Raw genomic sequence first — 24,198 nt, forward strand, 5'->3', positions numbered from 1 at the left:
AACCTACTTAGGTGGCAAAACTGTTTGAGTACTTAACCGCATGACAAGGAGAGTGTTCTGGATATATGATGTTAATGTTCCTAAATTAGCTGTCTAATTTGATGCCTAAAGATATTAACTACATTCCAGGAACACCAAAAATGGAACACATTTCAGTATTCCATCTCCCAGATAATCTTTGGATATACTCCTACAACACTTCCTGAGCTTACACTTGATTAATGTAAACCAGCAAAGGTAGGCAGACCCAGTTGCCTGATATGCATAAAAGCATGACATGAGCAGGCTATACACAAAACATTTCACCTATGGGTGCAGGAAAGGCAGACTATTTTCAGTGTTGCAACCTATCAGTTAAACCAGGTGTCTGCCTGATTTGCAACCCTAGTTTATTAGGAATGTAATAAATCTACACTAATTTGGAATTTATCCTAATAAAGGTGAAAAAGTTGTGCCATGTATTGTGCCTTACTAATTCCCATATCCTCGTTTTTCTGGCTCCTCCTGTTTCCTACCCAAACATGAACTTGAAAAATAGTGAGTGAAACTACTTTTTATTGTAATGTGATGACAAACTGTGCATTGACTGAAGCAAATTATGTTTTTACCTCTTTTTCTAACAGATATTCTTGCAAATTCAGCTAGGGATCTGACACACAAGTTTGATGTCTCTATGTTTGTTTGGTTTACATTTTGTAAATCAGTCATCATTAAAAGTTTTTCATACCAAAGTGTACTCTTTATACACTTTCAGAACAGATTTGTCTTACAGTTGTTTCCAAAATTACATGTGCAAACATATAGTTGTATGCATAATTTACTAAAAAAAAAAAATAATTTGGTTGTCTTATTCTAATCCGTTGGATAAAAAGAACTAATTTTACATTTCATCCCACTGTAGTGAAAAACATATTTTACTGGTAAATAATAGAAAATAAAGAAAACCTGATACTACAATTAGGTGGACTCATGATGTCAATGATAATTGCTCACATTTCATTTTTGCAACACCATTCTGAAATCAAATATTCAGTATTTGTGATTTTCTACAAAACATGGAAAAACTTTTACATTTTATGTGCTTGAGAGATTTTTATTTTCTTATTATTAAAAATTTCAGTAAAAATAGTTCACCTTCAAGACACGAGGGAAAAATATCACCTTTTAGAACATTATTTGTAATTTTCCCCTAACCTGGTGATTGCTGAATACTGAATGAAAGTTAATGTCTTGGTCGTGAAAGACCAAAAAGACATGCAAAATCACATACATGCCACCATCTGGACCTACACTCTAAGATAACTTACTGTCAAAATTAATTCTTGCTTCCGTCCTGTAGATGTGTTTAAACCCAGCCACACAGCTCGTTCACTCACTCCCCCCCTTTCCACCCCCCGCTCCTGGAGGGATGGGGAGGAGAATCTAAAGAATGTAACTCCCACAGGTTGAGATAAGAACAGTTTAGTAACTAAAGTATAAAACAAATCACTACTGCTACCACCAATAATAATAATGATAAAGGAGATAACAAGGGAAGAGAATACAACACCTCACGACCCGTCGACTGATACGTCGCCCCCACCCAGCAGTGAACCAGCCCTTCCGGGTAACTCAGTTGCATCCTGGTCATGATGTGCTGTGGTATGGAATACCTCTTTGGTTAGTTTGGGTCAGGTGTCTTGTCTCTGCTTCCTCCTGGCTTCCCCTCCTCCCTGGCAGAGCATGAGACTCAGAGAGTCCTTGGTCAGAGTAAACATTACTGAGCAGCAACTAAAAACATTGGTGTTATCAGCGCAGTTCCCAGGCTGTAAGTCAAAACCACAGCACTGCACCAGCTACTAAGAAGGAAAAAAAATGACTGCTACTGCTGAACCCAGGACAGTGTGATAAAGTGTATAAAATGTGTGCCTTTTTGTGTATATGTGCACACACTTGCATGTGCGTGTGAAAATAAACTGGCATAGAGGTCTGCATTGTGTGAATATTTTGTGATAAAATTACAAGGCAACATTTTAATTTGAAGTGATAACAGATTTTTTTAGAAGACAGCAAATCAAAACCACAGATGGAACCTCTACCATTTTTTAAGGCATTACATTTGAGCTAAACGACAGCTTTGACTTGTTGTAAGATACAAGCCAATTTGCCTTGCAAGGCCAAGTAAGTATTTTTAATCATGAAATCTGCTAAGAGAAAGAAATAGTTTCCTCTAGTTCTCTCCTTCTATATTATAAATAAAAGTGAAGGAAATAGACCTTGATTTTGATCCTCTATCTGCTATAAAAATGGTTTTTATAAAATTGAAATATTTCAGTGGCAAAAATAATTCTGATATTGCTTCAAAAGTCACTTTTTTCAGACTAACAAGTTAACACATTATGCACGCTGAACATCTTCATTTTGATTATTGAACACTTTTACAAAACCATGAATTTTATGGGTTTTTTTTCATATAGAGAAATAAGACATGTAGATTCATTGGTATAGAGAGCATAATGATGATACTGTAAAGTTATATCGACTTTTTTTTCCATAGCAAGATGCAATATTTGTACAAAGTTGATTCCTTGTGCAAAATAATGTGGTCTTTATGCCTATATGTGTAATTTTACTGTATGTTTCATGTAGCAAATTACAATCCTATTCTAATCTTAAATTGATGCCTCTTTAAAGTTTCTCTTATTGCAAAATCACTAGTATCCTTTTTTTTAAATGACTTAATAGTTTTTTTGCTTATTTTTTAGAAGTTTTTCTTCCTGCAGAACTGTGATTTTGATTATCTGTCAATGAATAAATACACAGTGTACTGAATACCTTTAGTAGAGGGTTTGTGGTTTTGTTTTTGCTATTAGATTTACTGATATCATAAACTATTATGGATAAAAAGTATTATATTACATATCCTAAAAAGATGATGGACAACAGTGTACGGGAGGCTCTGTACAATTCATCACTGAATGCAAATCCTGTTATATTGGGTTGTGTAAGACTTAGGAATCCACTGGTTCTTCTATTTTCCCAGGCTGTGTGTTAAACTAATGTCCACAGTTTTTGCTTATGATTATACTTTCACCATTAGCTTTATATCATTGCAGCATAATTCATTAAGGTCAGTTTCTGAAATAATCTTTGAGAAGTACATATTTCTCTGAGCAATCAAATAATTTCTGTAAGGTAACCAGATTTATATAGATGAGTTCTTTTAAATTGACCTAAATTTTCCTAAAACAAGACAAGAATGGTGCAAAATAAAACAAAGCATAAAATAGTAGTAATAAATTGTCCTGGGTTCAGTAGTAGCAGTCATTTTTCTTTTTCTTAGTAGCTGGTACAGTGCTGTGGTTTTGACTTACAGCCTGGGAACAGCGCTGATAACACCAATGTTTTTAGTTGCTGCTCTGTAATGTTTACTCTGACCAAGGACTCTCTGAGTCTCATGCTCTGCCAGGGAGGAGGAGAAGCCGGGAGGAAGCAGAGACAAGACACTTGAACCAAACTAACCAAAGAGGTATTCCATACCACAGCATGTCATGCCCACTATATAAAATGGGGGCAGTTACCCAAAAGTGTTAGATCGCTGCTCGATCAGGCTGGGTATCGGTTGGCAGGTGGTGAGCAGTTGTATTCTCTTCCCTTGTTATTTCCCTTATCATTATTATTATTGGTGGTAGCAGTAGTGGTCTGTGTTATACCTTAGTTACTGGACTGTTCTTATCTCAACCCATGGGAGTTACATTCTTTCGATTCTCCTCCCCATCCCTCTGGGAGCGGGGGGTGGAAGGGGGGGAGGGGGGAGTGAGAGAGCAGCTGCGTGGTTCTGAGTTACCAGCAGGGCTTAAACCATGACATAAATTTAAATCAAATAATAAAATAATACAAAGTAATATAAAAATAATGAAGTAGAAGTGCTGTATCAAACCTGCTTTTATCTCACTTGTTTTGTTTTCTAATTCAATTGTCTTAGCTTGCATGTGTTGAGTCCGAGCGCTACACCATATCATGTAAAATAAGTGAAAATTGTGAAGTTGCTGCTGAAGCTGAGTTCTTAGATCATTGGCAGACACATTTCCTTATGTTTTTTGTCTTATGTTCTGTCGGATTTTGTCTTGTATGGCTATATGTTATGCACAGTCTGGCCCTTAGGTTACTCTATAAAATACCTTTATGTATGTATGCATGTCTCTGTCTATCTATATCTATCTATCTATCTATTTATCTATCTATCTATCTATCTGTCTATCTATCTAGAATTTTTTCTAGGTATGACTTTTTCTGGACTTACTCTCAAATATCCATTCTGAAACTCTTGTAGCAGGTTTGATGTGTCTGTCTGGTGTCCTACCCTGCTGGGATATTTTGGGACACAAACCCTAGTGGCTCGGTGTATTTGTCTGTGATCTGTCTGAGCAAAGTATACATCTCATTCAGGTACCATTTGTTTTCTGTGACAGGAAGAGAGAGAGGCCTGTGTAGGCACATTGCATTTCAATTACAGGAAACATGTGACTGAAGAGAAATAAATGGGAATAATAATGTAGATAGAGTTGTAGAATTTAGGTAGATTGCAAAAGTCTTAGAACAACATCACTGGTACATTTCATAAATAGGCTTTTTGCCATTTCTACCTACTGTCAATTTCCTTTTTATGTTTGTTGTTCATTAGCACTTCACACAGCACTAGTCATCTTCCTGTCCAGCTATTCCTAAAGATACATATTTTCGATCTGTTGAAAACCTATAGAAAAGATACAGCTCTTCTGAAGCAGAATTTCACTTCTCTCTAAAATGTGTAATATGAATAAAAGGTGTTGATGGTTAGAATTGTGAATTACTGGCGTTTTAATTAAAACAGAAAAAAAAAGAAACAGGAAATTCAGTCAAGCCATCAATAGAGAGTTAGGTAATTTCTACCAATTTAAATTATTTCCATCCTTGGATTCTTGGTTTAATAAAATATAAAATGGAGAAACAAATTAAGGTTACTAGGGTTAATCTTCATGCAGCCTGTGACATTGATGTATGTCAGAAGTACTCCCAGATAGAAAGGCATAGGAAAAAAAAAAAAAGAAAATAGGAATGCAGAGTAGAAGTGACAAAACACAAGCTGCAAAGCATCGTAAATTACCCCTGTGTGTGTTTAAAGTGGAGGAAATGAAATATCTTTTCCAGCTTCTATCAGAACGCTAGCAAGATAGAGCATAACTTCTGGACACTCATTTGAGACTGCTAAAATATTTTCACTTTTACTAGCCATGTGTTGTCTCTGCTTACTGAAGTATGGACAAGTACTTACTAGAATATAATTTCTTTCACTCCCTCAAATCCATTCTAAATAACAATATATTTGTCTTACACACATCTTTGTTGTGACATCCAGAAAAAAAAAAAAAAAAACCAGAATGGAATCTTCTCCATTGTTGTGGCATAGATGTGTTTACTCAGAGAAGGAGGCATTCCATAATATATTGTGGATGTCCAGTGCCAACCACAGTAGTGGTTCTAGAGAAGCAGAAAGAAAAAATAAGCAAGAGGCTAAAATGGGGGATCTGGAACTGGTTTTCACCTGCTGAGGCTAGAGGCATCCTGATCTCCTTTTAGTGTGAGACTCCAGTGTGCACCGTCTTACACCCTCCTTAGGTTCAGGTAGAAGGGAAGTCAAAAGTACAAGCTGGTGGGGACTGTGGTTTGTACTAACAGGTCTCCCCATCCAGAGAATTAGGGACCAGGACTGCAGTAGAGTATGCATAATCCACAGTTAAGATGCAAACAAAGAGTTTAAAAAGCTGAGATCTCTGAAGAACGAATAAAAGCCATGAAATCCTCCACCTTATGAATGATACTGCTAAGAAATCTTGCACCAGAAGAAATAATGTATTCCATCAAGCAAATATTCCTAAGAGAAAGAAAAAGCTACATTTATGTTATTATTATATTTGACTTCTACAAGTTTCTATATATGTGAAAGATAATAATTTCCTATTGCTCAATAATCATCCTAATTAAAGTGTGTAGAAATGCAAATGGGAGAAAATGCACCATAGTGTCTTTTTAAGAGTATAGACATTAAAAACATCAACTTGTTCTTAATGTGAACTATCCAGTGTTATGACTCACTTTATGATTCATGCAGAGCTTCTTATGTAAGGCTGTTTATATTCTCTTCCAAACCCTTGTTACTTTTCATGGTCTTTTATTTGGCCTCCACCCTTAAAAAAAAATCCCATATTCTATTTTGTAAAGCATTCTATTTGGGTGGACCAATTAAAGGTAACACATGAAATCTTCCTTTCTCTGTTTTTGTTTTTTTTTAATGTAGTGATTACCTAGATTTGTGCAAAGCGTTCGACATTGTCCCACACGACATCCTTGTCTCTAAATTGGAGAGACATCAATTTGATGGGTGGACCACTCAGTGGGTAAAGAACTGGCTGGATGGCTGTGCGCAAAGAGTTGTGGTCAATGGCTCGATGTCCGGCTGGAGACCGGTAACAAGTGGTGTCCCTCAGAGACCGGTGTTGGGACCGGTCTTGTTCAACATCTTTGTCGGTGACATGGACAGTGGGATTGAGTGTGTCCTCAGCAAGTTTGCCGATGACACCAAGCTGTGTGGCACAGTTTATACACTGGAGGGAAGGGATGCCATCCAGAGTGACCTCGACACGCTTGTGAGGTGGGATGATGCCAACCTTATGAAGTTTAACCATGCCAAGTGCAAGGTCGTACACCTGGTTGGGAGCAATCCCAGGCACAGCTACAGGTTGGGCAGAGAAGAGATTCAGAGCAGTCCTGCAGAGAAGGACTTGGGGGTGTTGGTCAATGAGAAAATGAACATGAGCTGGCAGTGTGCGCTTGCAGCCCAGAAAGCCAACTGTATCCTGGGCTGCATTGAAAGGAGCGTGATCAGCAGGTCGAAGGAGGTGATCCTGCCCCTCTACTCTGCTCTCGTGAGACCTCACTTGGAGTATTGTGTGCAGTTCTGGTGTCCTCAACATGAAAAGGACATGGAACTGTTGGAACAAGTGCAGAGGAGGGCCACGAGGATGATCAGGGGACTGGAGCACCTCCCGTATGGAGACAGGCTGAGAAAGTTGGGGCTGTTCAGCCTGGAGAAGAGAAGGCTACGTGGAGACCTCATAGCTGTCTTCCAGTATCTGAAGGGGGCCTACAAGGATGCTGGGGAGGGACTCTTCATCAGGGACTCTAGTGACAGGACAAGGGGTAACGGGTTCAAAGTTAAACAAGGGAAGTTTAGATTGGATCTAAGGAAGAAATTCTTTACTGAGAGGGTGGTGAGGCACTGGAATGGGTTGCCCAGGGAGGTTGTGAATGCTCCATCCTTGGAGGTGTTCAAGGCCAGGTTGGATGAGGCCTTGGGTGTCATGGGTTAGTGTGGGGTGTCCCTGCCCATGGCAGGCGGGCTGGAACTAGATGATCTTAAGGTCCTTTCCAACCCTAACTATTCTATGATTCTATGATTCTATGATTAACCGATTCAGAACATGCCAGAGATGTTGTATTGACCCTACTGCTTTCTGCTCCCAAGCAAATCACCTGATCATCTGTCAGTGATGCAATCCATTCATTCTGTATGACCCCTACATTCCTGACTGTATAGTGACCCAGTTTCAAATAGAAGAAACCTTTTCCCAGAATGCCTTATAGTCTCATGGTTAAGACATTTCCCAGAGTTGATGAATGTTGAATTTTCCTCAGGTTTTGGAGAAAAACAGATCCCAGGTTTCACATTTTTGAGCACAGGATCCTAGTAGCTTTCTGTTATGTAACTGATGGACACCAGCGCTGGCTACCTTTGATAAATGCAAATATTCAGTTCAGTGCCTACTGAAGGACACTCATTAATATCAAACTTTTTTTTTTTTTTCTAGCTCTAGGCAGTGCTTTATTGAGCACAGTCTTTTTGGCTTATGCTTTGGATTAGTCTAACTTAATGCACTATCAAGGGAACCCAGGTGCATGAAACTTGCAGAGCACCTCATGTGCTCAAATGCTAAGTCTAGCTGTCCCGGTAAGCAAAAGATAAAATCAGCATTTCCAAAGAAATATAATTCTAATCAGTATCCAAAGTAATTCTGAGAAATCAGTCTTTGTAAAAGCTCTTTCCCTTTTTAGCTATCTATACTTAACTGAAATTAATTTAGTTTTTATTTTTCATTAGGAATTACAATGTCTAACTTATATGATGAAAATCTTGAGTCAAAGTATATAAACTATAATCCATCTCAAATGTTAAACCAAAAATATAAGGTACTAATGAAGGTAATAATAATAATCAACAAGATCCAGTATCATTTTAGTTATATGAGTTACACTGATTTATTTCCAGATTAAATGAAATAGAGTAACAATGTAACATGAAAGAGATAGGATTTAAGTAGTTGCATGTTCATGACCTCAGGCCTGTCTGGTGAGAATTTTAAGACACAAACTTCCAGTCTTTAGAATTCTTGCAGTTTGCAGAGTGTTCAGTCCCCATTTGGCTGTGCTCAGATTTTTCTTGTTGTTAGTTTTGGCTTATAAATTGCAATATTATTAGTGTCCTACTGATGATATTTAAATACCTTTCTTATGGATGAATTCAGGTAAAACTGGCTTTATGTTTGCTTAGTTGCTACTTTCCTGGCTGAATTCTTTATCTATGGTGTCTTGTTTCTTGTTTTATTTACAATATCAGTCATGTCTTTATTTTGCATTGTCTCAAAACTATTTACAATACTCATCAACAGTAATCAAGGGCCTGATCAAATCTGCATTTCTGTGTTCCAAAATTATTGTGATTGTTTTTTAAAAGAGAGGGCTAAGGAAGATAAAGAATCTAGTATGTGATTTTCTCATTTAAGCAAAATGGAGCCCCAGTAGATAAAACGGTTTTCTTACAAACAAAAAATATTGTTTTATGCATTAAATATATATTTTATTTAGAATGATAAGTCTAAAGAATTTTTCATTGCAGATTTATACACATGAAATAGTAGGCAGCTTTCATTTCAGCTATTAACATTGTTTGTTATTACCTTTCACCAAAAAAGAAAATACCTCTTTTCTTACAGTCTTGACTCTATTGTAAACTAATATATTATATTTATCACTACTCACTGACAAAGCACATACGTACAGAAAATGAAAGACTGATTGGTGTTGTATTGCATGACTTCTACCTTTAGGTTGCTTACATTAGATTGCACAACACAGGTTATTTATCCCTTTGTTGTTGTTGTTGTTGTTGTTGTTGTTGCTGTTGTGTAAAAAAATTGCCAAATTGTTTGTGCAAATAAACTTGGGAACAGGAAAAAAAAGAGTTGATTTGGGGTTTATCCTTATAGTTAAAAGAAGTTATTTTATAAATGTGTGTTTTTATGCACACAAAGTTTGTTTTGATTTAGACTTTTTTTTTATTTGTTTTTCTTTTCAGAACAATGCACTTGTTACAGTATTCTTGAAATCTTTTAATGAGTAAGTCATTATAATACCTTCAAGCACATAGAATAGTAGTTTCCCCACAACACATGTCCTACAGTTTTCATTTTCTTATCATTATTAATTGAAAGATGTGTGATTTGTTGTGTTATGATGTTGGAGCTATCTTTGGTACAAGGAATAAATGGTTGCAGCTCTTTAGGTCTATTCCATTTAATATAGAGATTTTTGTCTTGTAGTTTGATGGTACTGTTCATTCTTTTCATCTGTCCTGAAGAATGACATTTTTGTTTTATTTCTAATGAGGACGACTTTTTCATTAAAAGAAAAAAAAAATCCTATGAAGCAGATATCTGAGCCAATTACAGTTTTGCAACCAAATCCCAAATGGAAAACACCTGTTTTACCATTATGTATGCTGTTGCTATTGCTCATATTCAACAAGTTTTGTCTATTGCAGGGCTGGAGGAAAAAAAAAAAAAAAATTAGAAAACTACTATATACTTATTTGATTTTCTGCTTATGATAAGGCAGGATCCAGGAAAATGCACTTGTAACAGAGACTTTAGATGATTTATCATCAAGTTCTGAAGTAATCATTCTTCTTGCTCTTCATGTTTCATGTTTCATTCTTCTTGTTTCATGGCTGGTCTGTGTATGGAGTGAGGTAAACTCAGAATTATCTCGTGATTCTTCTTGTGTCTATCACTGTCCTTTCTCTAGTCTTTTTGTGGACTTTTTATTCCCTCATGTCCTACTGGAGGTGCTTCATTTGCATAAATTATTCTAAATTTGCTCCAACATTAACTTATTTTATTTGAACATGAACAAGCAACTGTCATTTACTGAAGTTAATTTTGGTTCATAGGATTTTAAACAAAACCTCTGTGGCATTAGTTTACTTCTGCCTGCAGCAGAAGAGTTTATCTCTTTTCACTATAACTGCAGCAATATATCTGATGCATCAGGCAAGTAGAAGAGATAAACAGATTACCACTGTAGTTATTCATGAAGAAAAAGAATTCACTAATTGAAAAACAGTGTAAATTATAATAGGATTTTTTACATTAATTTTATAGTTTCACTGATTTCTGCTTAGAAGAAGTATGTACTTTACACTTTATTAAAAATAGAGGAGGACTGAATATAAAACAAGCAAAAGGAGAATTCTGTAGTGTTGATTCAGAAGCAAGCCTGGTATTTCAGTATTATGGAGATTTAAGAAAATTGAAAGCTAATCTGATTTTGGTATATTTATTAAAATCACAACTTTTTCTTTTTTTTTTTTTTTTTTTTTCACTGCAGAAACAATATAAGAAAAAAAAAATCCTGCAAGTTCTGGATAATATAAACCATACCTCAGTATCTTTTACTCCTTTGGAGCTGACAGTTCCTATTGACCAGTGAAGAGAGCTTAGGTAACGTTAATAGTTTTGCATCCATACAGTGGAAACTTTTCTTTGGGAAAAGAAGAAAGTAAGAAAGAAAAAACATAATCTGTCATAAATTTAGAATTATAAAATTATCTGTTTAAGCCTGAGCTAGTTATCTTAAGCTCTCTGTGTAATCAATAGAAATATACACCTTCAGAACACAGCTCATCTTACTCTCTCTACTTATGTTAGATTAAAAGAGTCACTTCCAAGAGATGCCTGCTTTCTTTGCTGCCTGTAAAGAGTCATGAAGTGCCTACCTGTGATTCAGAAATATAATTTCTAGGTTCATAAGTTGATAAAAGGAAATCAAGAATAGGATTTTTTTTTTTAATGTAATGTAATGACATCTCTTCTGCTGCCTGAAGAAATGAGCAAACTTTAGAGAAAGTATAGATATCTGTACACGTCATTCCTTTACTTTTTGATTGATATCATCTTTACTAAAGTATTTAAGACTTTAGGGATGGGATTCAATTTTAAAATCACCCACTTCCTAAACTGCTTGAGATACTATTGAGCTGCCAAAATACCTGTTTATGATTGGTAGATATGATACAGGACCCAAAGGAGATCCACATCCTTCTAAAATACTAACTAGACAAAGGTGGATCAACTTTGAGTATCACCTTAGACATCTATGATTAAGTACCTGTGTAAGACTCTACTTGCTCTAACTTCATGTGCCTATAATGAGGATATCTTCATGTGAACTGGTTCTTGAGCTCCCATTATGCTCAACAAACACTAAGGGAAGAAATCACCTTAAGCTCTTAGCAAACTTTTAGATTCTAGTTCTAGTATGTGGAAGATGCCTGTTTAATTGTGTAACTTATTGCTGACACAGGCTTTAAGAGAAAGTCATAACCTTTATAGTGGCAAGATAATCTAGGATACTTGAAACGGCACTGAAATTGTATGTATTTTGATTAAGCTATTAATACATATGTACATGTATATATATGCATGTATACATGGTTGCATATACACTCACCTTTATTGGAAGAACTCTCAGAATATTCTAAAAATATTGTGTGGGTAAGTACATTTTAGAGTTAAAAAGACAGGAAGAAAGAATTTTAAAGAATATCCGTGTGAGTATATGTTCCTATATGTGTGCAGAAAAATAATAAAAAAAACCAACCCACAAAAGAATCATATATGAAAAGAGGAAAAAATAACACTGTAGCTCAAATTTCCATAAGGTATTATGCTTGCACTTACCCTTTTTTTTTTCTATATTTGAACTCATTTAATAAATGATTTCTTTGATATAGTATCCATGTTTGTGCAAAGTATAGATCACACCCATGGGTAATATGAAATAAACAAATAACAGCCCTCATGGACTTGAACAGAAAAGTCATGCAGCTGAGTATGAAATTCTCAAAGGAATGTGAATACAAGACAGCTCTCTCTATAGAAATACCAGAATCCTTTGTAGCATTTATGAAGGATATTAGGGCCTAATCTTACATAAAAGAAAAATATCAGAAATCCTTCTGGAGACTTGTGGACTACTGATAGAATTTGAAATGGTCAGGGTGTCACACTTATCGATCAAAACTTCTTAAACAACTATTACATCATTTGCAAATAACACAGAAAGCTTGGTAAAATGCATTGACTGACCTCTTTTACTTTGAAGTAACAGACTATTCCCTCATGGTGCATAGGCTTGCTATTTATTTTTGTATGGACATACTGACAAACATTAACTCATCAGGAACAGGCCAGAGATATTGAAGAAGGAACTAAGCAAATCTTTGCTTCCACCAGCCTGTGAAGTGTGTGTGTTTTTATGTGTATACATGTATCTGTCTGTAACTATGTAATTTCACATTTGAAATGCAGTTTAGAGATATTAAGCATGTCAGATTCACTTTACCTGTGCTTCATGTTATGTGTTCTACCCTCAGATTCTGGCAGATACTACCTGCCACAACTGAGAGTTGGCATATCTCTTGGCTTTAATAGGGACCTTTGTGATGACAACAGCTCCCCCTCATTTCTATACCACTGATCCACCTCAGATGTAAGAGTGGTCCTTGAGGTTTCCCTTATAGTTGCTACAAATGTGTAAAGTCCTCTAAGAGAGCATTTATCCAATCAAATTACTCCAGAGGTCAGTCTCTATTGTGTCTCCTTTCAGGGGCTTTATTAAAATTTACCTCTGGAAATTTATCAATAAAAATGTCAGCAATATCTATAACTTTTAATTATTATGATGTCTTCATAACAAGTACTTTAAAGACATTAGTTAGGTGTTAAAACATAGAATGTGATATCTGCTGAGCTTTTCTTTTGTAGGGATCTAGACAAAATGGAGCCATGTCTAGCTTTACATTTGAACTGTGTCGTCCTGGTACCACCATTAAATGCTCATCTTAGACCTCTTCCTATGCCATAGGTGCTTACACATATTAAATTGCTGCTTGATCAAATAATTTGGTTTTTAATATATAGAGGCATAAATTCTGCAAGATGTTTAACTAAATGCTTTGCTTCTTACTCATGTTAAAAATAAAATGCAAAAACTTAACTCCCTCTCTGTACTGGCACAATGATAAAGGATATTTTGAAAAACACAGTAGTGAAATACCATGAACAGTAAAATGCCATTAGTAGCAATATCTTTCCCCTGTGTTAACATTCAGTTTATTTCTGAAATTCTGGAATCCTTCTTCCAGCTACTGTATCAGTCTTAACCACACCAAAGCTGCAGAGGTTTTCTTTTCTCTTTTTTCTCCCTCAGTCACCACCTCTGTCCTGTGATAGAACATATTTTTATAAGTAGGACTTTTAAGAAGACTTACTTTTCATTTTTAATAGCTGCTCACATTGTTTAATGTTACACCAACAGCATTAAGAGAACCTCATATTTTTAGTGTGTAGAACAAGTGAGAAATTACTTCAGAATGACAGATACATGCAGCAATAGAGTGAATACTTTCTTTTTGTCATCTTATGCTGTAAAAGGGATGTTTCTATTTGGAAAATAAATCTCTATATGTTAAAGTTACAAAGATGTTCTGCTGTTTTGTGACAGGAGGTTGCAGCAAAGGTATTACTGCCTACAATTCACAACATGGAAGAGCCTGATTATTCTTTTGCATTTTACATTAGCAGAAAGATTTGGAAAAAATATGAAAAGAGCTCCTTTAAGGGAGGATATAGATGAATCTTTTTGAGAGGGCTGTGTTTGATTTTCTGTTATGTTCTGGGTTCAGCAGTAGCAGTCATTTTTCTCCTTCTTAGTAGCTGGTGCAGTGCTGTGGTTTTGACTTTCAACATGGGAACAGCTCTGATAACACTGATGTTTTTAGTTGCTGCTCAGTAATGTTTAGTCTGACCAAGGACTTTCTGAGTCTCATGCTCTGCCAGGGAGGAGGGGAAGCCGGGAGGAAGCAGAGACAGGACACCTGACCCAAACTAGCCAAAGAGGTATTCCATACCACAGCACATCATGCCCACTATATGAACTGTGGGGAGTTACCCCCAGAAGGGTTAGATCACTGCTCGGTCACGCTGGATATCAGTCGGCGGGTGGTGAGCGGTTGTATTCTCTTCCTTTGTTATTTCCTTTATTATTATTATTATTGGTGGTAGCAGTAGTGGTTTTGTGTTATACGTTAGTTATTAAACTGTTCTTATCTCAACCCATGGGAGTTACATTCTTTCGATTCTCCTCCCCCTCCCTCCGGGAGTCGGGGGGAGGAAGGAGGAGGGGGGAGTGAGCAGCTGCATGGTTCTGAGCTACAGCAGGGCTTCAACCACGACATGTTATTAGTTGTTTACATTGCCACACAAGCAGTAACTACAGGGTAGAGAATCAAAACAAAGGTCACCGGTATACAGGTCACATAGCAGGAGCCATAGACAGACCCTAAAGGAAAAGTAAGAACAACAAAAGCATACGTGAAATTCCCCTAATATTCTTCCATTTTCCTGTTGTTTTCAGCTGAGAGCCGAATTTTGTTTTGCATATTTTGTCTCCCTCAGTGTTGGGGCTTTTTTGGTCCAAGATGGGCTTTTCAAGCCTATGTCATGTTTTCTGTATCCACAAGGAATTCTTTCCAAGGAACTCACAGGATTACTGTCTACTGGCTGAAGAATCAGTACTTTTTCTGTGTTTAAATGATGCTATGCCATCCTAAAGATTTGTAAATGTTTCTTTCAAATATGTTTCTTTGGTATACCAATAGATGCCATTTTGCCTCCTGACGTTGTAGAGCCATTTCTAAGAAAACTTGCTGCAGCTCAGAATGAATAATGTATTAACTGGTACATCCCAATGACAGCCTTTGTTACTACTGCTCCAGGATCTGTGTTGGTTTCAGAATGTAGTTTAAATGTATATTTTGGATTTTTTTTTCACTATGTGGGGAATATTTCTATTTTAGTATTTAATTATTCATTGGCTGTGCATTTTTGGTCACTTTTGTAGAAAATATTTAAAATCTTCTATATGAACATCAACTGCTACCAGAGTGGTTACACTTCTCCTTCTGGGATACTCTCACAGCTTTGGCTGGCAGAGGTACTCAGAATATATCCTCCTATGCATTCTGAGTCACAGCATTTTTTCTCACATGTGGCTCAGTAGAGCCTGAATTTAAAAGAGAGTAAGCTGCCAGTGGAGTGTACACAGTAAGAAAACCTCATTTCTGAAACATTGGAAAAATTATCTTCAGTGATCTTCAGAAGGACTTGTTTAAAACCCTGTTATTACGGGCTTCCATTCAGCTTGAGATTTGATAAGAATTGATCTTTAGAGCCAGCACCAAATATTCTGTTGTTCTAGGTTAACTTCCATTAAGTGTTTTTTGTGGTTTTACCTCATTAAAATAATACATATCTGTGGAGCTTCAAGAGCTACAGCACAGATTCACAATGGATTTTAAACATCTAAATCTCATCGATTTCAACAGGATGCAGATTTCTCAGTGTCTCAATGTTCCCAATTTTTGTCTGTTTTGCTAAAGCAGTTGGTAAAAGTCACTCATGTCTTGCTTTTGAAGGATTAAGCTTTCCTTTTGATGGAGAAAAATATTTACCAATATTATTTGTGATTTCAATTCGTTAAGTGCAGGTTGTTGTGATTTCAATTTAATGGACGTCATCAGCTATGGTAAAAAACATTTCATGTTAGTTATCAAGATGCTTTAAGAAGTTTTAAAGGGGGAAATGAACAGTAAAATGTGAATATCTGTTAGCATTGGATTATACTGCTTGATGAAGCTATTAATAACTGCTGGTCATTTTGAGGTGAAAGGAGTATCATCACTTCAAGTGCGTGAAAAGTCAAAAAATGCTCCTTAGTTCCTATAACATACAAAAAGTATAATAGAGACTACTAATAGACGGCAATGGCTTTTGACTATAAAAAACTCTAATAATTTCTATATTGATTAAAAATATTTCTGTTTCTTCTCTTATTTTTGTGTCCATTTCTCCTGATGTTAACAATTGCAACATCTATGTTCCTCCTCCAACAGTGGCTTTCAGTCTCCTTCAGTCTACAGACCCCCATAGTATTTTGACATGACCCTTCATAAAAAAGTTAACCCAATTGCAGTTGGACTACTGGATTGTTTTTCTTATTAGTCTTTCATAGATGCCTTTTATACACCTCATTGTTTTTTTTTTAAGCACTGTTCATATTGTCTGTAATCAAAAGAACAAAATAATTGAGCCCAATTCATTATCAAAATTTCAGTTGATCTTTCCGTGTCTAGTGACATAAGATGCAGTCTAATCCCTTTTATCTGAGTCACAGTTTGGGATATGGCCCTGAATTCACCATCTGCAACTCTTATTTATTAGCTGTTTACAAATGCACCTCCCATCACCATCAAGGCTTTGGACATAGCAGCATTCCACTTTAATTTCTCATAGCATAATAAAGTAATAAAGCAAAATCAGTCTTGGCATAGAACTGCCTTAACTACAGAATGTCTCTATTTATATTAAGCAAGAGCTAAAGGTATCTGAAAATAGCTGAAGATCTCAAGATAGTCTTTTCCAGTACGTGATATCTCGGATGATTTATGTTCTGTGTGAGTGGGCTACGGCCAAGCATGGCGCATACACAAGTGACACAAGATCTTGCAGTGCTTCCTGCTTTCTGTTGCTTAATGTTTTCAGGTCTCTGTGAAGATTGTGTCAAAACTGCCAACCTCCTGCAGAAGTAGGGCGTCTGAAGTGGCACACAACCAGACAATTAAATCCTGACACTTGTTGAAGCACAAAAGGTTAGGCAGAAAATATTAGCATCAGATAATAGGGACACTGACTAATGTGCTTGAGTGGGAGGATCATCAGAACCATTTTGGTGTCAAGGGGGCTGGAAACAAGCTGATGAGAAAACGTGATGTTCCCTAGATCACTTGTGCAGTTCCTACACAAGCAAAAGCTTTTATTTGTAGTTTATTACATTGTGTTGTCTTCTATTATATTTTCTATCATTTCACCTTATTCTCTACTTCGACTTTCCTCTCGTTCTTATATTCACTCACAAACAATAATTTATCTTCAGAGAAAATAGAAAGAAAATATTTCCTATAAAACTAATGAAATGGTGAACTGTTTAACAAGATTTGGGTTTCATTATTAAATTTGGCCTTTATTATTAAAAAGAAGAGAAAAAGGAAAATATAAATCTTAAATCAATGCACAGAAAATATCTTTGCCAAGAACTCATGTTTCAGAAACATCACGGTGGTAAATCCAAACTGCAATCTGAAAACCCCATATTCATGTGCCATATAATTTTGTGTTTTCCTAACTTCTGTGTATCGTCCTTGTCATGAGCAGAAAACAGACATCTGAGCATGTTTCAGTAGTCTGGAAGTAGAAGTCCTGGCATTTAGTCGCTGTGTCAAAGAAGCTTTCATGTTTTTAATCCCATCTCCATTTCACAAAAGAGTACCTAAACCATTCTTGGGAGCAGAGAAAAGAAATCACTTGTGGCATTGTGCGATATATAATATGTGCTCATTGTAGCCTTGTGAACTTTTCAGATGACAAATGCATGCTGGTTGATATTCTTTTCTACAGAGTACAGAACACACTGCTGGGTCAACAGCCGCCTGTGTCGTTGCCCTAAGATGCATCTAAAAAGAGCAAACCCATATTATTTTTTTTCTACTCCCTACTAAGAGATCCTTCAAATAACTAAGTGAATAAATGAATTAATTAATAAGTGGAATAAATCTACCCTAAAGCCATAAGCTAATCTTTGAAGGACAAATGAAGGAAATCTTGCAACATCTAGCGAGTTCTTCAACAGCTTTATACCAAGTGTCCTAATTTCAGGAATATTTCCACTTACAATATTTATTTTAAAACACTGACAATATTACACAGTCTAAACTCTATTTCTTAAAGACACCACTCTGGGTAACTATCTGTATAAATCATGTATAATATATATATCATGAGTACACCATATACGTGGCTCTGGTTTCAACTTTGGTGGCCATATATCTAACATTTAGAAGTTGCAGCAGCTAAATTTTGATACCTAAGTCTTACCTGGCTCTTTCTATCGAATGAGTAGGAAATGGAACCCATTCAGAAGCATTACTTGTCTTTGGATTGCTGGTAGAATTTCCAGATGTACTATCACATATCCAAGGACAAGACTAGTGCAGCAAAAAATCTATACAGTACAGTTACTATAACTTATTTATGGTCAAGATGTTTTTAAGCTCAGCTAACAGATTATGGTCAATGTTTTTTATTTTTTTACTTTTTTTTTTTTTTTTTTTTTTTTTTTTAAGTTATAAATGACAAAGCAAAAAGAAACACAAATGTATTATGGAGAAATTACCAAATTGCTACTCCTACATAATGTTATGCTAGTATATAATATTATCATAATAGATAGGGAGGGAAAGTTGTCCTGGGATGTGTATTTATCTTTTACTTTTATAGTCAAATACAGTTCTTATGCTGTTATGTGCTCAGGTATCCCTTCATTGTGTTACTTAACAGGATCATGGGAGCTCAATAGTTTAATCATGAACCATAAGAAACATTTCAGGAATGTTAATCAAAGGTAAATAAAATCAAACTTTTTTTTTCATGTCTACATGATCCACAAGAGAAAATTCCAGGTCACTGGTTACAAATACATTTGTCTTCTGATGATTACGGGATCAGCTGATGTGTTTCTACTCAATCTGAAATGTCAGGTGTCAATTTTTGCTGCACAGCTTTCAAGTTTACTGAACATTAACACTGGCCGTCACTCTTGTTTCAGTGCCAGAGAGAAAGTCATAGCCATATAAGTGTTTGAATTAGTATTACTGCATTTCTCGTCACTTTTTAAAGTAGGTCCCTGAGGCTGAAGGAAAGACACAGTGGGAGGAAGTCCCTATTGTTAAACATTAAGTTGATCCAGGCTGGCCAGTAGAAGATACCAGTGTGCAGTATTCTGATACCTTTTAGAAGTGATACAGTGACACAATGTTGCAGATATTAAGTAACAGGAGAAAAAGAAAAAAAATACAAACAAACAAAACCAACAAACCAACAAAGAGCACCCTCCCCAACAGCCCACAAAAAACCGCAAGAACAATAACAACAACAACAGAAACAAACAAAATAAAAATATATAAAACTGAAATGAAAATACCAAAGCCAGAAAAATAGTTACAAAACAATGTATATGATGTATTTGGCTAGAAAGTACACTTCTCATCCTATTCGTCTTAAAACTTGGAAAAAAACATCTGAAGACAGGAAACAAAAAGCAGATTAGACAGTGGATAGCAGAGCCAGAGGCAAGTAAAGAAAGTCTGTGCAAATGGCTGTGGAACTCACCATGAGGCCCAGATGCTATTGCTAGAAGAATATCCTCCAGAGGCAGACTTGTGAATCCTGTGATGGCTAAGTAAAAAGAAGTAGATAAGGTGAAATAAACTAACAAAATAAACAAACAAAGGAAACAAGCAAAGCAGGATGGTTTTGGACTTCATTTCATGTATATATATATATATATATTTCATGTATATATATATATATGGCAGTGAAATTCTCAACCTGAATCCTGGCTTCTACTTATGGCCCTTGAAGTCAATCCAGTTAAACTGGAAAAAAAAAACCCAAAGTAAATGTGCCTAATTTGACCACATTTCCTGAGAAGTTGTTTTGCGATCTTTAAGCAGAATATTTTATTCTATCCAGCTGTTCAAATGAGCTGGGGAAGGTGGGGAGGGATTTGGGCTTCTCCAAATGTTTTTCAAACAGCTCTGCTGGATTTCCAGAAGTACCCATGCTATAACAGGTTCTCCTTTATTACAGCACTGCTGGTAAGTTATACTGAGGGTTAGGGAGGGAAGAAAAAAAGAAAAAGAAATAATTCTGGTTATTCTAGTATTTTTTACAAGCCAGCTTGTGGAAACCCCGTTGAAACCACAGCTCAGCCTGGGGAAAGGACTAATAAAAGTTTGTTCTCCACAGAATAACTGAAGGCAGACAAGGAGAAAGAAACACACAAGTTATCCCTCATATTTTTTGTCCCAGTCCTAATGTAAATTTGAAGGATGAATTAAAAAAGAATTCTAACCTCTCCTTTCAAGGATTAGACAGTGTTCACTCATCAGCTGTTCATTCTCTCTTCTAGATGACCCTCTACTCTAGGTAGATAGGTGAAAGTAAGGGAACCATTTTTGCTGATTTAGAGCTTCTGTGTGATGACTTTTACTGCCCTTAATCTGTTCAGGCAGCGTATCCATAGTTACTGTATACAACCCTTGTGATTCATTAAAAGTCAGAACTAGACCCAGAGACTGACAAAATCTGGGGCTCTCCATTCTGGAGGCTGTTTGTAACACTTTCAAAGACAAAGAGTCTTTTTGCTGTCCTAGATTGGAAGCAGATTTCTTAGATGGTGAAATATTAGTGTAGTGTGAAGTCTGGAAGGAGCAATACCAAAGATAGCTTTTCAGCTACATAAGCTTCTTGGAGACACATTTAGATGGAAAAGATGTTCTATCTTTAACCAATTAGCTGTTCAGAGCTATCTGAGTATTTAATCTTCACTTTTTTTCTTTTTTTTTTTTTTTTTTCATGCTATACAGTCATAACAAAATTATTATAAAGTCTTTTCCTTTTTCTTCTAGTTTATTTATATCCAGACTAAATATGATGTAAAATTTTGGAGGCTGATCCATCTGATATTAGAACATTTATTTAAGTTTGTATCTACTGTGAGTCAAATATGACACCTGGTACACCTTGAAGGCTTCTTCCCACTTTCTCAGACTAGAGAGTTAGTTTGTTAGATAATCTATCAATTCACATGCAAGGGTTTTATTTCAGTGGGAAAAAGTCAAGAAAAGAATATTTATCATTCACTGCTGAACTTCATGTTATCCGTTAATAATCAGTGGTCTACCTAGAGAAATGTATTTGCTTTTATCTCTGTATTTCAAACTGTAGCTAAAATATTTATTCCTAAACCACTGTTGTTTTAAGATTGTTGCTTTGTAAACTGTGTGAAAAAATCCAAAATTTACTATAGAAAGAGTCTGGATTTCAGTGCACAATTTTCTTAAAATTAGTTAATAACTAATAATCATTTGTTTGCCTTAATTTTTCTATCACATGAAATATAAGGTAAATCAGTGATCAAGGAAAACCAAAAAGATTCACTAGCCATCTTAAAACAGAAGCAATGGTTTCTCAGTCACTGAAACTTGTAAAATATGTGAAGTTGAAGAAAATATCACAGGTAAAAATTAACTGCAAAGAGTATTTTATGTGCCAATGTCTATATAATTCATTGTCACAAGCAATGTTATAGCACTGTAGTTTAAATTCTCTAAAGTGTTGTCTTAACAGCAATGAACTTTTTTCTCTGCTTTGATTAGAGATATGCTTCTGCCACCAGCTGAACATTTTTTTGCTAACAAGCTGATGTTTTCTTCTCCTATTTAGAGAATGATCACAGATGTAAACATTGAGGTTAAAAAGTGAGTTTTGCATTCAAATCTTTCACAGATGGTAGTATCTGCACAAGGAAAGCTTGCTAATACATTTATTGTTTTAGTCAATGAATGATCACTTTTTTCAATAGATTTTAAATCAGTAGATTTTAAAATAGATTTTAAAATACCTGCTTTACACATTTTCACGAAGTTTGTTTTTACTTTGTATTTTTCTAGGTCTTCAATCAACTAGACCTATTTTCTGTTAAAACAATTTGAGCTGATAGCAGTTGTACATATGTCGTGTGACATTAATTACTGAACTGTTCATTATAGCTGATCGATTGCAAGGAATATGACTGTCAGTCCATTTAACTAGGAGTTTGCCAAATACAATGCAAAATTATATGGTGTCCTGGTGAGGGCAGCAAAACATTCAACATACATGCTTTTAATAAGCCAGTTGCTGTTCTATGCAGACTAATTCTGAAACTGCAAATGAGAGGAAAGTAAGCTTTTTGATTTAGGAATAGATGCTAAGAAGCTGTATTTTCCCATTTTATCAATCACTGATAGTTTTCATATATTAATAATAAACTGTATAATTAGAATTTTTTCTTCAGACTTACATTCCAAATTAGAGTGGTTTGCAGATGAAAACAGATGCTTCAACTGGAAGCCATTTACAGTATTAATCTCAAAGGAGAGCGAAAAAATTGGCAACAACCTCATTTTTTTTCCTTCTTATGACTTGATATACACTAATAAAAAATACTGAAACTAGAGTTGGCTATCTCCTACAAAAAAACACATTACACAGTTTTGATGATTTAGAGTAAGTGCTAAAGTAATTCTTTGAAACATAATTCCGATTGCCTGATATTGATGGAAAAGTATTAAATAAGGAGAAGTACAAAACTTGAATCTCAATATCTCCCCTCCTAGATAAAGATTTTCCTTTTTAGGAAAATCTTTTGATTCTTTCAAAAATCTCAACTCATGCCTCTTTTTTTGCAGTAGAAACAACTGTCAAAAATAGCAGACAGTTGCAAAATTGACAAACATTTAGTCCTATGCAGGACTAAAATGAATGGTTGCTGTTTTTTTCTTGATATGGAAAAGAAGAATGAGCCATGTGCCCAGACTTTGTAAATATCTAATCATTTTGCCCATGAGCTGCTGATTTTGGCTTCCTTTTTCCTTGATTTATGTCAGAATCTGAAATACATATGATGGAAAAATAGTTTACATGATATGTTTCTGTCAAATGGAAAAGTAATGTCATGTTTCATGCTGCTCAACAAGCAGAGAACATTTTTTAGAGGTAACATGTACTGCAATTATTGTTAAGCATATTTGTAAGGTTTACAGAATTATTTCGTCAATCTCAAACTAACCTTGAATATGAATTCCAGTTTATATTTCAAATCTGTCTGTTGCTCTGAATGATGTAAGTATTTTCTTTTTCTATTATATGTATCTTGTTTAGAAAGAAAGGAAAGCAGTTCAGATTTTAAAAAGTTGTTTTAAAGACACTACTGTGAAGCTTTGGTTTCACAAATTATACAGACTAGTAATTAATTTAAAATGATACCTGGTTATTCAGTTCTTAATATTTCACTGTGTAAGGGATTATTTGAGTATCTTGCAAGGTTGCTTCTCTCTTTTGTTTGTTTGTTTGTTTATCTAACACTATAAAAATTGTTATTACATAACTCTCCTGGGGCTATTTTATGAAAGTGTGGAAATGAATAACCAAAACATATAAGAGTAAAGGTGTGAAACTAATAACGATAGACACTGTGTTCTTTCAAATTTACTCCTGAAGTACTACATTGCATATTTCTTAAAGAAGGACATTCATATTATTTGGAGAATTTAGACATTAACATTGTACATATATAAATTAATAAATAAATATTTTGATGCAAAAATAATCAAGTTTTGACTTTATTATTATATGGGCCAATCTGATGGTTTTCAAAATAATTGTCAGATTATATATATGTAGATTAGTTGCTCTTCACCATTTTAAAAAAGTCATACTTTTCTAACTGCTTTTCTGATCACTTAATGAATTTATGTAAAATTTTTAATAGCAGGAGGTTTCAGAAAAAAAAAAAAATTATGAAATCTAACCAACCTAAAATATCGGGGGGGGGTGTGGGGTGTTTCATTTTGAGTTTGGTTTTTCTTTGGTTTTGTTTGGGTGTTTCTTGTTTTGTTTTATTCAAGATATTAACAAAAAGATTTAAGTGATGTTATGAGCACAGTTGTGTAGCCGCACATAGGGGTGATGTTCTTTGAAGGAGTCTCATTTATCCTCCTGTTCTTACTATGGCCAGTGTTGAGTATCCTTTTATCCTTTCACTCTCATGAAGTGAAGAGCAGAT

Source organism: Psittacula echo (genome assembly GCF_963264785.1).
Source record: "Psittacula echo genome assembly, chromosome: 3".
Classification (NCBI taxonomy): domain Eukaryota; kingdom Metazoa; phylum Chordata; class Aves; order Psittaciformes; family Psittacidae; genus Psittacula; species Psittacula echo.